At 42.4% G+C, this 14,778-nt stretch overlaps 1 non-coding gene across 1 annotated transcript; it reads left to right on the top strand.

Annotated features, from left to right (window-relative positions):
• The first annotated feature begins 313 nt into the window (after nucleotides 1-313).
• Trnat-ugu lies at nucleotides 314-387 on the top strand. The gene has a single exon. It is a non-coding gene; the product is annotated as a tRNA-Thr (tRNA).
• Nucleotides 388-14,778: the final 14,391 nt, after the last annotated feature.

Genomic DNA, 14,778 nt, shown 5'->3' with positions numbered 1-14,778 from the left:
CTGTGTTGCAGAGGTACCTGTCCTGAGCATCTGGCTAGCGGCTTCTCATGCGACGGCCCTCAGTTTCTGAGAAAATCGATGTTGAATGATGACTAACTGAAAACCTCAGCTGCCGACAGGTGTTGTTGATATACCTCGATGTGGACAGCTGAAAATGTGTGCCCCCACCGGGACTCGAACCCGGGATCTCCTGCTTACATGGCAGACGCTCCCGTGAGACTCACATTCCCAACTGTCCATAATTCTAAATATGTATTGTACCTTCTAGAAATTTGCAAGGGGTAACTCCCTGCAGTCGCGCTATTCATCTGCGTCCTCGGTGGCTCAGATGGATAGAGTGTCTGCCATGTAAGCAGGAGATCCCGGGTTCGAGTCCCGGTCGGGGCACACATTTTCAGCTGTCCACATCAAGGTATATCAACAACACCTGTCGGCAGCTGAGGTTTTCAGTTAGTCATCATTTATTCCAAGGAAAAGCTGCACGGTCAACAACAGTAACTGTTCTTCCGAGAACAAGTTATTGTCTTCGTATACATCGATGTTGAAGTTTTACGGGTACCTTACACATCTGCATCTTTAGCTGTATTTCGACCAAGTAAGCGTAGCGCAACTCAGCGGCTAAATTTTGGTGTCACCATGCTAGTAATACGGGTTCAAATCCCGCCGTGTAATATTTTTCTTCTGTTTCATCGTACAGAATATCATTAAATAGCACTTGTCTTGCAAAATTATTAAATAACAGTCATTTTCGCTATAGGTATTTCATTAATAAATCAATCATTACAGCGAATTTTTCTCAAATATGTATTCCATTTGTTACAAAATTACAGATTCGTCTTACTCACTATCTTTTGCATCGCTTGTTGTGCTAGAAAGTTACTTCCGATAGAATTTGTCGCGGAAACAACCAAAACACAAATTTGTAGAGCACCATTCAAATTTAATGAACGTTACTATTTTTCAGGCACGTGGATTTTTCAAAAGCGGTACTGGGATACACAGTTTGTTTAAATTAAAAGATAATAGATAGTTCCTTCTTCGATACACTTCGATGCGAACTACACGTATTTGATCACGCCTGTGAAAGCAGGTGCAGCAGACTGATGCAGAATTAAAGAATGTATTTGTAAGAAAACTTTCCTTGAAGAGATTTTTCTGTTAGTCTTTAGCATGTTGGAAGCATTTTCAATTTTTTTTCGTGAAAATTATAACCTGCCTGTAAAAATAAACATCGCTGGGTTGGCGAAGTAGTGTACGTTCTGGTGGGGTAATTTTTATGGTGAAGGTGTATGCTTGTGTTTTGCCTACAAAGATTTAATCATAAAGTGTAGTCAGTCTGCCCTCCCCACGAATCGATAGTGTAAAAAAACGTTCCTTGTCCCAAGGATGACAGTTTTTAAAACCTCTTTGTGCAGTACTGTTGTGTACTTTCCTGATTTCGTGCAGGTCACAACTACACCTTTTAATTTAAGAGTCAACTCGTCAACTCCTTGCTGAACATTCCGACCAGAGTTCCCGTATGTTTCTTGCAAACATAAGAAAACTTAAAGGGGATATCGTTGCTAACTCGTGATAATATACTGTGCTGGAAAATAATGATTAATATTGTTCAAATCGATTTTCGATGCAGATTCCGCAAGGGTTCTATTGTAAGTCAATTCGTACTAGTAGACGCATTCATCGGTATTAATTACATAATTGGGGTCAAAATTGGGGATGAGTGCTTTCGTCTGTATCTGGAATCCTTCCGCAACTGATAATACTACGCCCGTTATTGAGAACTTTTTGCAGCGGTCCAAATATTTGGAATTTTAACTACGAACCACAAACGGAATACACATTTGAAGGAAGTGTGGCCTAATGATTGACTTATTAATGAAATTACTACTGTGAAAATGACTGTTTCTGAATAATTTTGCATGACATACACTATTTAATGATATTCTGTACGATGAAATTGAAAAAGGAGGAACGGTAGACGGGCAAGGTTTGAACCAGTACCTATAGCGTGGTAACCTTGAATCTTAGCCCCTCCACTATTTACACTCTCTCGAAATACACTGAAACGCCAAAGAAACTGGTATAGGCATGCGCATTCAAATACAGAGTTATGTAAACAGGCAGAATACGACGCTGCGGTCGGCAACGCCTATATAAGACAAGAAGTGTCTGGCGCAGTTGTTAGATAGGTTACTGCATCTACAATGGCCGGTTATCAAGACTTCAGTGAATTTGAACGTGGTGTTACAGTCGGCGCACGAGCGAAGGGACACAGCATCTCCGTGGTAGCGATGAAGTGGGGATTTTCCAGTACGACACTTATTTCACGAGTGTACGTGAATATCAGGAATCCGGTAAAACATCAAATCTCCGACATCGCTGCGACCGGACAAAGATCCTGCAAGGACGGGACCATCGACGACTGAAGAGGATCATTCAACGTGACAGAAGTGCAATCCTTCCTCAAATTGCTGCAGATTTCAGTGCTGGACCATCAACAAGTGTCAGCGTGCGAACCATTCAACGAACATCATCGATATGGGCTTTCGGAGCCGGAGACCCACTCGTGTACCCTTGATGGCTGCACGACAAAAAGCTTTACACTTCGCCTGGGCCCGTCAATACCGACATTGGACTGTTGGTGACTGGAAACATGTTGGCTGGTTGTACGAGTCTCGTTTCAAATTGTATCGAACGGATGGACGAGTATGGGTTCGAGACAACCGCATGAATCCATGGACCCTGCATGTCAGCAGAGGACTGTTCAAGCTGGTGGAGGCTCTGTAATGGTGTGGGGCGTGAGCAGTTGGAGTGATATGGGACCTCTGATACGTCTAGATACGACTCTGACAGGTGACATGACGTACGCATCCAGTCTGATCACTTGCATCTATTCGTGTCCATTGTGAACTTGTAACCTCCCCCTCACTTATCGACCTTAATGACAGTGAAAAATTAAACCGCGTGTACCTAATGGAAATTTGGGAAAAGCAATCGTCACCGAAGTTAATCTGTCGGTAAAGAGGGAGGAAAGGGTTACATCTAAATGAAAGGAAAAATGCTAATGAAACAGGTGGAAATTAATTTTGAAGAGGGGTAAAGTTAATAAAGAAAGTAAATGTGCGGCCGTTACGTTAACAATTAACTAGCGGTAATTAGATATTTGAGATTTGGGGGAAATTACGGTCGGCAGTCCTAAGGACAATTACTATAGTAACTGAAAAAGAAAGGTTATTACACATATAATTAGCACTAGAAGCGTGGCAACTGAAGGTTGACACGTGCAGTGTGAAAACTGAAAGTTTGTCAGAAGTAATAAATTTCGCTACACTCTGACTTAATTTAGCAAAAGAATTAATAAAACAGGAAAATCGAAAGTTAATTTAGTGACTGAAGTTAATAGTGAGCTTTCTTTCTGAAGCACATCGAAAATCAGTAAAATACGGTTAGTCTTGGACTACCTCAACAACATTTCGAAAGCTACTTAAATCTACGCAATTTAGAAATAAGGGATTTAACTTTGAACTTGAATTAAATGATTCTGAACAATTAACAGTAGTAAAATTTAGTACGTACCAAGCTGAGCTGCAGTCACAGGTAAGCTAAAATACGGTAACAAAACTCGCACTCTTAATTTGTGCTTATGTAATCTGAATATTGTAGCCAGCTATGAATACCTTAACTGAACTTTGAAATTAAAGCAGTGAAATCGAATGATGCTGGCGTTTGAATTTCAACGACACTCGGGTTCATTCCGGAAAAGGAAGGGACCCAGCTTGGTAATGCAATTGGGACAATGAGCAACAAACGCTGTAATTTTGTGATGCAACAATTTTAAAAGTTTGAAAAGCTGAGGTCTGCCATACAGTTCTAAAACTTTACGTGCTTCCAGTCTTCCTTGTTGGCTGATTGAAGGTTTGAAGCCGTCGATCGAGGAGGTGGCGACAGTCACTCATTGTCGGCCGTCGCTGTTGTAGAAGCTGGATGTTGGCGCGCCTTCTTCTCGACACGGTCACCAGGCGAAACGGGCTCTTGATGTGCGCCAGCTAATGCTTCCCGTCCGCGACACCGTGTCAGAAACTATCATAGCAAGTCGAGCGCAATTACATGCTGCCCAACCCCGAAAGCGGGGCAACTCGCGGGAGCGTCACACAACACACCTGCTCCACTGCACCATCCCAGCCAGACTCTTCTGCTCAGCCCGCGCTCCACACGGCAGAGTTCACACTACCAAAGATCCTACTCACTTTGATTCTTCACACGACCTATCGATGTAATCGTTCGATAGCAGTTTTCCCTAGGCAAGACCCAGCGTAAAAATACAAATAATATTTACGAAACAAACCAATTATACACCGACATAAATGCATAAATATATATATATACAAATAGTAAAACAATTACAATATGTAAAGACACAGAAATGTCATATATTCAGATAACAAAAATAAGGAAAACAAATTTATAGTACAATAGATGGAAATAGGAGGATATGCATTTCCGGCGTTACAAACTCCGACGGACTTGGTTAATTCCAGCAGGGGAAACGACGCCCCGTACCACTAGAATTGCTACAGCGTGGCTCCAGGAACACTCTTCTAAGTTTAAAAACTTCCGCTGGCCACCAGACTCACCAGCCATGAACTGTTGAGCATATCTGGGATGCGTTGTAACGTGCTGTTCAGAAGAGATCTCCACCCCCTCGTACTCTTACGGATTTATGGACAGCCCTGCAGGATTGATGGTGTCAGTTCCCTCCAGCACTACTTCGGACGTTAGTTGAGTCCACACCACGTCGTGTTGCGGGTCTTCCGCGTGCTCTCGTGGGCCCTACACGATATTAGGCTGGTGTACCTGTTTCTTTGGCTCTTCATTGTATAATTAACGTTACCGATATGGGTGGTGCGCATAAAACCTCAACACAGACTTTATCGGAAACTGGGAGCCGTCGCATGAAAAACCGCTAGCCATAAACTCAGGACATGTCTCTCAGCAACATGGCCAGCCACGAAGTGCCAAAGTTCACACGTGCCTGTCTCGGCTCTCCTCTATTCTTCCCGGAAATATTCTGTACAGCACGGCATTTCATTTAATATCGTGGAATGGCATTTTTTGGTCGGCACAACTCTCTTCAGTTCGGTGGAGTCGTAGTTTCAGCACTGTTCACCCTTCGCTATCTGTTCGTGGTATGAAGCACACTCAAAGGTGCACAAAAAGGGCCAGTCTAGCGATCTATTGTTACAAGCCTTTGAAAATGAATGGGAATGGGAATAAAGAGGGACGAGAATTTTCGATACATATATTGCTGAATTCACGATACATATATTGCATAAGCGACGGGTACTCTCCTTATTTGCGATAAAATAACATTACAATATTATACAGAGAGAATTACAACGATCTACAGACGGGATTCATTGTTCTGTACATCACGAAGCACTTTGTGCTAAATTTGGAGGCGTGCAGCAGGTGAAGAAATTGATGGTACTAACAGTAAAATTTCTGAAATCGCACGCATTATTACACTGCCAGTTGCAATATTTTTCAGTGAAACTGGACGAATAGTGTGGAGACTTTATATATTACTACCAATGTTTTGGTTAATTCAAGGGGCATGACTGGAACGATTTTTCGATTTAAAACACGCTATTGTTCAATTTATGAAGAAAAAAGGAGTGCAGGAACGAAAATTATAACATCCGGAATGGATTGCAGATCTCGCATTGTAAGTGAACTTGATGCACTGATCACAATAAGAAGTTGCAAGGCGAGAAACAACTTCTTTCTGAATCGATGGGAATGCATTTAAAAAGAAAATCACGTTGTAGAAGGGACACATTCGGACAAGCTGACTGGTACTAAAGAAAACCCGAGGTTTGAAGAATTCATTGTGGTCTTGAAAGAAGTACAGAATCGTCTTACTCGCTATCTCTTTCATTGTTTGCTGTGCTGGAACGTAATTTTGAGAATACTGCTGACCTTAAATGTGTTTTCGAGCCGTTTTCGACGCCATTTCAGTTGAAAGCGCCCCTGTACATGAGAAGATGTGACTGATCGATCTGCAAGGTAATTCCCGTTTCAAAGACAAATCGCTGTAACGTTAAAACTGTCGGGGACGTCTACATTGTTTTTCTCAGGTAGTTCTTATGTCTCCACAAAGAAGTTCTGAAAGTGCTACAATATTTCGATCATTATATGTGAAAGACAGTTTTTCGATTATGAAAGTAAGTAACTCACGGTTGCGGTTATGTATGCCGACAGTTTGTACCAGAAAAAGTTATGTGGCTTCAGTGCGCCAAGAAAATTAAATAATACTGAAAATTTGTTTCGTCTTTATCTGTGTTCGAGTTTCATCCTCCTCACGCTCAGACAGCGTGGCGAGGCGGTGGTGGAAGTGTGCCAGCGAGGCTGGGCGCTGTGGCTTTCGTGCCACGGCACAGCCCGCGAGCCGAAGAGGAAGAAGTTCACGAATAACCCGTGTTATGGTGCCCCTTGTGTGAAGTGTAACACGTTATCACGATTCATCGTTACGGTGAATTAATCTACACGTCATAAATTAACTGTAAGAACAACTTTAAATGGTTCGCAATACGTGACGACAACTTGTAATACAGTTTCGTTTGACTACCCAATAGAACCGTGTACCGGCTGATACTGACGGAGGTTTTCCCTCTGCCGTATGTTTAACTTGGTTGCCTAGCAATGTGTGCTGTGGCGTCCCCGCCTGCCAGCCTTTATAGCGCTGTCCACGGATTCAGATGGTTCAAATGGCTCTGAGCACTATGGGACTCAACTGCTGTGGTCATAAGTCCCCTAGACCTTAGAACTACTTAAACCTAACTAACCTAAGGACATCACACACATCCATGCCCGAGGCAGGATTCGAACCTGCGACCGTGGCGGTCGTGCGGTTCCAGACTGCAGCGCCTTTAACCGCTCGGCCACTCCGGCCGGCACTGTCCACGGAGGCTCGCTTCCAGTCTGGAGTTTTCGTGCTGTCTGGCGGGTTGCGCCGGCGGTCCGCCCTCTGTTCACGTGATCTCGCTGCAGGCGACACACTCCCTGGTCTGCGTTTTGAAGAGGCGTGTTGCAGTCCGAAGGCTCCGGGTAGCGCCAGAGGCCGTCTGGTTCTAAGCAAGTAGCTGCTGATGCGCCGCCAGCGGATCGCCGAGACAATTGATCTTGTGAGAGGATCTCAGAATATTCGCCTTTAGCATGTGGGATTGTAAAACAGTTATCCTTAGACGCCAGGAAGGCATCTGGCCCAGACGCTGTCCCCGTAAGATTATATGTTGACTGTGCTACAAATATAGCACCATTCTTATCCATCATAATCAGAGATCATTGGAACAGCGGAAAGTTCCACGGGACTGGAAGAAGGCCAGGTCATAGCAATCTATAAAAAGGGTAGAGAATCGGATGCACATAATTACCGGCCAATTTCACTGACATCGATTTGTTGTAGAATCATGGAACATATTTTGTGTTCAGACATAATGACTTTTCTAGACTCTGAGAAGCCCATGTGCAGAAACCAGCACGGATTTACGAAACAGCGGTCATGCGGGACACAGCTGGCCCTCTTTGTGCATGATATACAACAGGCTCTAGATACTGGCTCCCAGATTGATGCCATATTTCTCGACTTTCGAAAGGCGATCGACCCAGTTCCGCACTGTCACTTGCTCCAAAAAGTGCGCGCTTACGGTCTATCCGATGACATATGCGGGTGGATACAAAATTTTGTAACAGACAGGGAGCAGTATGTCGTCCTCAACATGGTGACTTCAACAGAAACAAGCGTAAGTTCAGGTGTGACCCAGGGCAGTGTAATAGGACCGCTGCTTTTTACGATTTACATAAACGATCTGGTTGATGGTATTGACAGCGGCATTAGACTGTTTGCCGATGATGCTGTAGTCTACAGGAAAGTAGTATCACGCGAAAGTTGTGAACAAATCAATGAGGATTTGCAGAAAATAAATGGGTGGTATAATGACTGGCAGTTATCTCTCAATATTAGTAAGTGTAACCTACTGCGTCAGGGTTGTAGCCTCTCCCCGATGTTGTTCAATCTGTATATTGAGCAAGCAGTAAAGGAAACAAAAGAAAATTTCGGAGTACGTATTAAAATTCATGGAGAAGAAGTAAAAACTTTGAAGTTCGCCGATGACATTGTAATTCAGTCAGAGACAGCAAAGGACTTGGAAGAGCAGTTGAACAGAATGGACAGTGTCTTGAAAGGAGGATATAAGATGAACATCAACAAAAGCAAAACGAGGATAATGGAATGTAGTCAAATTAAGTCGGGTATGCTGAGGTAATAAACAAGCTAAAATCAATAGAGATCACTTCTTCCTCTCGTTTGGTTTCTTTTGACGTCGTAAGTTTATACACTAATGTTCCAGTGGATATCACCCTTAAGATTATTGAAGGTAACATTCGACAACATAAAACTTTAAGTGAGCTACAGTTGTCGGAACTTATGTCACTACTGCAGGTTGTACTAGATTACAATTACTTTCAGTTTAATGGTAAAATACATGAGCAACCATTCGGCTTAGCCATGGGTTGCCCGTTAGCTGGCATCTTTGCTGACATCTTTGTGAATGCATTAGAAGAAAATTTCTTCAAAAACAACCCTACGTTAGGCAATAAGATTTCTTTTTATGCTCGTTATGTTGATGATATACTCATACTATTTCAAGGTTGTGACCAAGATCTACAACAACTGTTTCATGTTTTCAACAGTTTCCACGAGAAAATGAAATTTACAAAAGAGATACAAAATAACGGGAGAGAACTCCATTTTCTTGATTTGAAACATAAGTTATCGGGTAACACTATTAGCTTCGACATTTTCCGTAAAGAAACTTTTTCTGATAATATTATTCCAGCAGATTCCTGTCATCCTCAAACTCACAAGATCGCCTTTTTTCATTCTGCAGTTCATCGCGCTGTGAGCACACCTTTAGCACAGAATTGTTTTGAAAGTGAAATATCTTTATTAAAATCAATAGCTACTAACAATGGATACGACCCCAAATTAATTGACCAAATTGCTAAGAAAAAAACAGCTGTAAAATTTTCCACTTTAGGAGATAACAGGGAAAAAAACTATGAGAGTAATAACTTTATTTCTATTCCATTTTTAGGGAACGTTTCATATAAGATAAAAAGACTTTTACAGAAACAATACGGTTATAGAGTTGCTTTTTCCGTAAATAATAGCCTCAAACGTAGAGTAATTCATAATATTGGAGCACGAGAAGAACTCAGCACTAAGTCCAGTGTATACAAAATTACTTGTAACGACTGCCCAAACTATTACATAGGGCAGACAGGTAGACCCATTAAAGTTAGGTATAAAGAACACAGGTTAGGTAAAAATGGGGAAAACGTATATAATTCCACCTTTGCTGAACATCTATGGCTCTTACAGCACACGCCAAGAGAACTGGACGACGTAGAGCTGCTTCATGAAGCTAATAAAGGTTACAAACTAGACTTGCTCGAAGAATTAGAGATTTTCAAGCATCTGTCTCTAAAAGATGGTTTTGTTCTTAATGAACAGGTGCAGCTTCGAAACAAAAATTTTTTAGACAGTTTCAAACCCCTCATTGCCTTAATGTAATATAGTCTGGCTGACTAGGAGTTATTTTCTTGCTTGTTGATGCCGGTGAAATGCGCTTTTCCTGTCTTGTTGGGATTCTACATATTGTGATGGTTGTTAGTTATGAATTTCAATGTGTATGTGTGGTTAAAAGACTACTATGTTTTATTCATAATGACAGATGGTTTTGTTTTATTATAACATTTTGGTTGTTTCGCTAGTATGTATTTCACTGCCTACGTTACGCGAGACTCTCGCGCATTACACTAGTGCCCTCTCTCGTTAGATGTTCCAAGCGCAAGCTTTATCCGTTTGACACTAGGACACAGGTAAATTTGGTTCTATATTTCTATTTTACATAAATGTCTTTAATTGGCGTGATACGTTTTATTTATTAAGACAAAGTTTGAATTAACACAACCTTTAATAATTTTTGATGCGCTTATGTATGTATTTATGGATTGTAATATGCGCGAGTCTGGCACATGCAAGTGCCCTCTCTCGGCGAAACAATCTGCCTTAGTGCCTTCACACTCGTGTCTCAATAGTTCATAGGCGAAGTAACGGTGTTAAACTGTTCGCTTTGATCCTGTGCCCATTACACATGTTGTACAAATGGAGATGACATTTTAATTACTGACGACGCCTTTTGGCATAATTGTTTTATTATTCTCCAGTGCATAATGTAATTTTAGTAAGTACTAAAGATTTTGTGCCTGTATTACTTTAGCAATTTCACCGTTATTTAAGCTTTTGTTTCTCACTTTCGTTGATATGGCTTTTCTAATGAATGTGTCTTTCTGTTCAGGAAGTTTTACTTCTGATGAAGGTATATTTATATGTACCGAAACCTTGGTCAAGAATTTTAATAAAAAAATTCTATCCTGCAACTGTTTTTGGCTGTCATCCTTTATTGTGAAGAATTTTAACAGTTGCTGCTGCAGCCATGTTTAAAATCATTGACATATGGTCACGACACACTACAGATACGTAGAAAAACTCATAAAGTTTTGTTTGGCTGAAGCCGCACTTCAGGTTTCTGCCGCCAGAGCGCTCGAGAGCGCAGTAAGAAAAAATGGCGACAGGAGCCGAGAAAGCGTATGTCGTGCTTGAAATGCACTCACATCAGTCAGTCATAACAGTGCAACGACACATCAGGACGAAGTTCAACAAAGATCCACCAACTGCCAACTCCATTCGGCGATGGTACGCGCAGTTTAAAGCTTCTGGATGCCTCTGTAAGGGGAAACCAACGGGTCGGCCTGCAGTGAGCGAAGAAACGGTTGAAAGCGTGCGGGCAAGTTTCACGCGTAGCCCGCGGAAGTCGACGAATAAAGCAAGCAGGGAGCTAAACGTACCACAGCCGACGGTTTGGAAAATCTTACGGAAAAGGCTAAAGCAGAAGTCTTACCGTTTACAATTGCTACAAGCCCTGACACCCGATGACAAAGTCAAACACTTTGAATTTTCGGCGCGGTTGCAACAGCTCATGCAAGAGGATGCGTTCAGTGTGAAACTTGTTTTCAGTGATGAAGAAACATTTTTTCTTAATGGTGAAGTGAACAGACACAATGTGCGAATCTGGGCGGCAGAGAATCCTCACGCATTCGTGCAGCAAATTCGCAATTCACCAAAAGTTAACGTGTTTTGTGCAGTCTCACGGTTTAAAGTTTACGGTCCCTTTTTCTTCTGCAAAAAAAACGTTACAGGACACGTGTATCTGGACATGCTGGAAAATTGGCTCATGCCACAACCGGAGACCGACAGCGCCGACTTCATCTTTCAACAGGATGGTGCTCCACCGCACACTTCCATCGTGATGTTCGGCATTCTTAAACAGGAGATTGGAAAACCGATGGATCGGTCGTGGTGGAGATCACGATCAGCAATTCATGTCATGGCCTCCACGCTCACCTGACTTAACCCCATGCGATTTCTTTCTGTGGAGTTATGTGAAAGATTCGGTGTTTAAACCTCCTCTACCAAGAAACGTGCCAGAACTGCGAGCTCACATCAACGATGCTTTCGAACTCATTGATGGGGACATGTTGCGCCAAGTGTGGGAGGAACTTGATTATCGGCTTGATGTCTGCCGAATCACTAAAGGGGCACATATCGAACATTTGTGAATGCCTAAAAAAACTTTTTGAGTTTTTGTATGTGTGTGCAAAGCATTGTGAAAATATCTCAAATAATAAAGTTATTGTAGAGCTGTGAAATCGCTTCAATCATTTGTAATAACCCTGTATATCTGGAACGGATAAATATATCGAGGTGCGGTTTTTGCCAAGTTATAGTGCACATCATGACGAATTTTCTGACGTTCGCAAGTAATTTTTATCGTTCATGGTCTCCGAATTAAGACCGACTTTTTTTTTCTAATGCAACTATGTACTTTCAACTGTGGAATCTGAAAGAAATTTCTAAGCGAACTTCAATGACATAACAGGTATGGCACTAGATCAAGTAGCATCAAGATAACAGAGGCGCAAACCACTGTCCGGTCGTCAGGAGGAGGGTTTCCCCAAACGTCTGCCCTATTATTCCAAACGTCATGCACATAATCAGGTACGGCAGCCATGCCAAGTTGTCAACATGTTGACCTTTCGCATTGCTACACACTATAAACTGGTTCTCGCGAAACAGTACTGGACGCCGAATTTCATTTACAGTTAACGGCATCACAGGCCCGTATTATGAGGCATTTTATGCCATCAGGAGTCATCGATGAGCGGACGGTTTGGATGGGATTCGGTTAATGAAAAGGGGACATACAATTCAAGGTTTATTTACCCAAAACAATTAATTAATTATAATAAATTACACTGTGGCTTACAAATTACAGTGACACAAACAAATCAAGCTGCTTACAATATGAGGTAATAAAAATGTTATATGCCACAGGTGAACAGAGAAACTTATTTGTGTCGTTTGAATCACTGCCAAACAAAACTGTTTACAATTTGATACATTAACAAACACTCATTGTGCATTAAACTACATACTTCCACCTAATACACTTAAATTTTATAATGTGAAGCACAAATGTATAATTTACAATTAAATTTTCAGTCGAAGTTACTCCTTCCTACACCTTCTTTAAAAGAGTGATAAAATTTCCAAAAGGTATCTCAATTAAAAATGCCCTAAAACCCTTAATACAACAACACGTACACGACTAGCTCAAATAATAAATATAAGTACGGCAAAGCCCAACAATTGCTTCCTTAAAGAGAGTTTGCTGATTTCAACAGCGCAGACCACATTCAAACTCTAGCCAACATGGGCCGCTTGCCGGTCAAAACATGTTACGACTGCGGCAGCGGGCAAACTTACATAGGTAATAAAAGAACACAGGCCACCTAGCAATCTTACCAAAATCACTACTAAAAATACAGTATAAAAGGATCTCAATTAATGACAAAATCCGGGATAGGCCCAGCAATATTGCACCTGAGCGCTAGTAGCCAAGGTTTGACATCATCTTAGGGCTAACTGGCACAACAAATAAATAAGAGTACAAGAACAAGCAAATGGCAATGCCCAAGAATTTAAATAGGATAAAGTACACACGAGGCTAAAATCAATTGCTAGCACCCTGGACATTGTCTTAGGCTTAATTGGCACTACAAATAAATAAAGATAAAAGAACAGGGAAATGACAATGCCCAGCAATTTAAATAAAAATAAGTAAGCACAAGGCTAAAAGCACTGCTAGCAACTTAACAAGCACACATAAAAATATCAAACTGCTGCCACATCACAAAACGGAACAGGCGCGCGCGCAGTCCCCAGCAAGCCAGAGAACCAATAACACACACTCCAGCAACCGAGCCAGCCTGACCACAGTAATTTGAACTCAGAATCAGGGCGCGTGAGCACACCGGGTCCACGCAAAACACACACTGCAAATAATTCCCGCCAACAGATACGGCTGCCCCCCGGGCGGGGAAACGGGGGCGACGACCGGATACACACCAGCAGAAAACTCGACACCTAGACTCCGGCCAAACCGGAATCACGCAGAAAATATAAACAACAGCTGAAGTAAGGTGAAACGAACCCCGCCACGTAGACTGGACATAGCAAACACACAGAAAGCCTGCCCTGCAGTCCTTACAACTCCTGGGTGCGGAAACCCAAGAGATATCGTGGCACCCTTTTCAGAGGCGGAGAACCTCGAGCGATCGCGTGCGGGGATCCATCAGTTGTCCACTCCAGCACATCACCATCACGCCACACCACCCAACGGCCGAATCAACGAGGCCCGCCCACAACGAGACCACACCTCCGTGCCGGGGCGGAAGGCAAAATACCACCAGCTCGGTGCGAATCCAACTGCCGAGCCGAACGCGCGCGGCCCCCCGCGAAAAACGCTCCAGAGGGCAGCAGCCGCCTCAGTGCCTGCGCAGGCCGAACCAGACGGAAACAGAAATACGAGTACAAGTCGCTATCGATACTGCCGGATACGCAACGCGCCAGAGAAATGGCACAATCGGTGTTTCCTAATAGACCTCTTGTTTTAATTTTTGGTCAGATAAAAGTATAGAAGTGTTAAGTCTGGTGAATGTGCACATCGTTTTGCATTTCCTGAACGGCCGTTAATGCTTTCCAAAAGTTCTCTTAAGAGAGTCTGTCAGTACAAGTACAGAATGGGAAGAACAGCAGTAATGTTGGTACCAAACAGATTGCCTTCTGTCCAGTGGCATTTCTTCCAATAAGTGCGGCAGCAGCATACCTTAGGAACTGGAGATACTAGAGTGTATTCAGATTTCCCACAAGTAAAACAGGGATCAACGCTGCTGGTCTCGAAAAACTCGCGCCAAACGTTTATAGACCAAGAGCGCTCTTTTTATTTTATTCATTTCTTTGAGTCAGCGTGGATTTTCAACTGACGATCAGTGCACATTGCGAACATTGAGTTGCCCATTTGTAAACGATACTTCTTCCTTAAACAAAATTTTTCACAGAATGGTTGAACACTTTACACTTTTCGTAGGTGACATTGGGAGAACTGTAACTAATTTTGGAAGTGACTGCCATGCAGCTATAGATGCAGTGAAATGTGAGGATGAAATTCCATGGACTATAGTACTCGCAGAACACTCGTTTCGTTAACCTATCTTTGCCTTCCGAGATACCTCTTAGTGACATTTGCTTCACGT

This window comes from Schistocerca piceifrons, chromosome 3, assembly GCF_021461385.2.
Source record: "Schistocerca piceifrons isolate TAMUIC-IGC-003096 chromosome 3, iqSchPice1.1, whole genome shotgun sequence".
NCBI lineage: Eukaryota > Metazoa > Arthropoda > Insecta > Orthoptera > Acrididae > Schistocerca > Schistocerca piceifrons.
The sequence above is the reverse complement of the archived record's forward strand: the minus strand, read 5'-3'. Positions and strand labels throughout refer to the sequence as shown.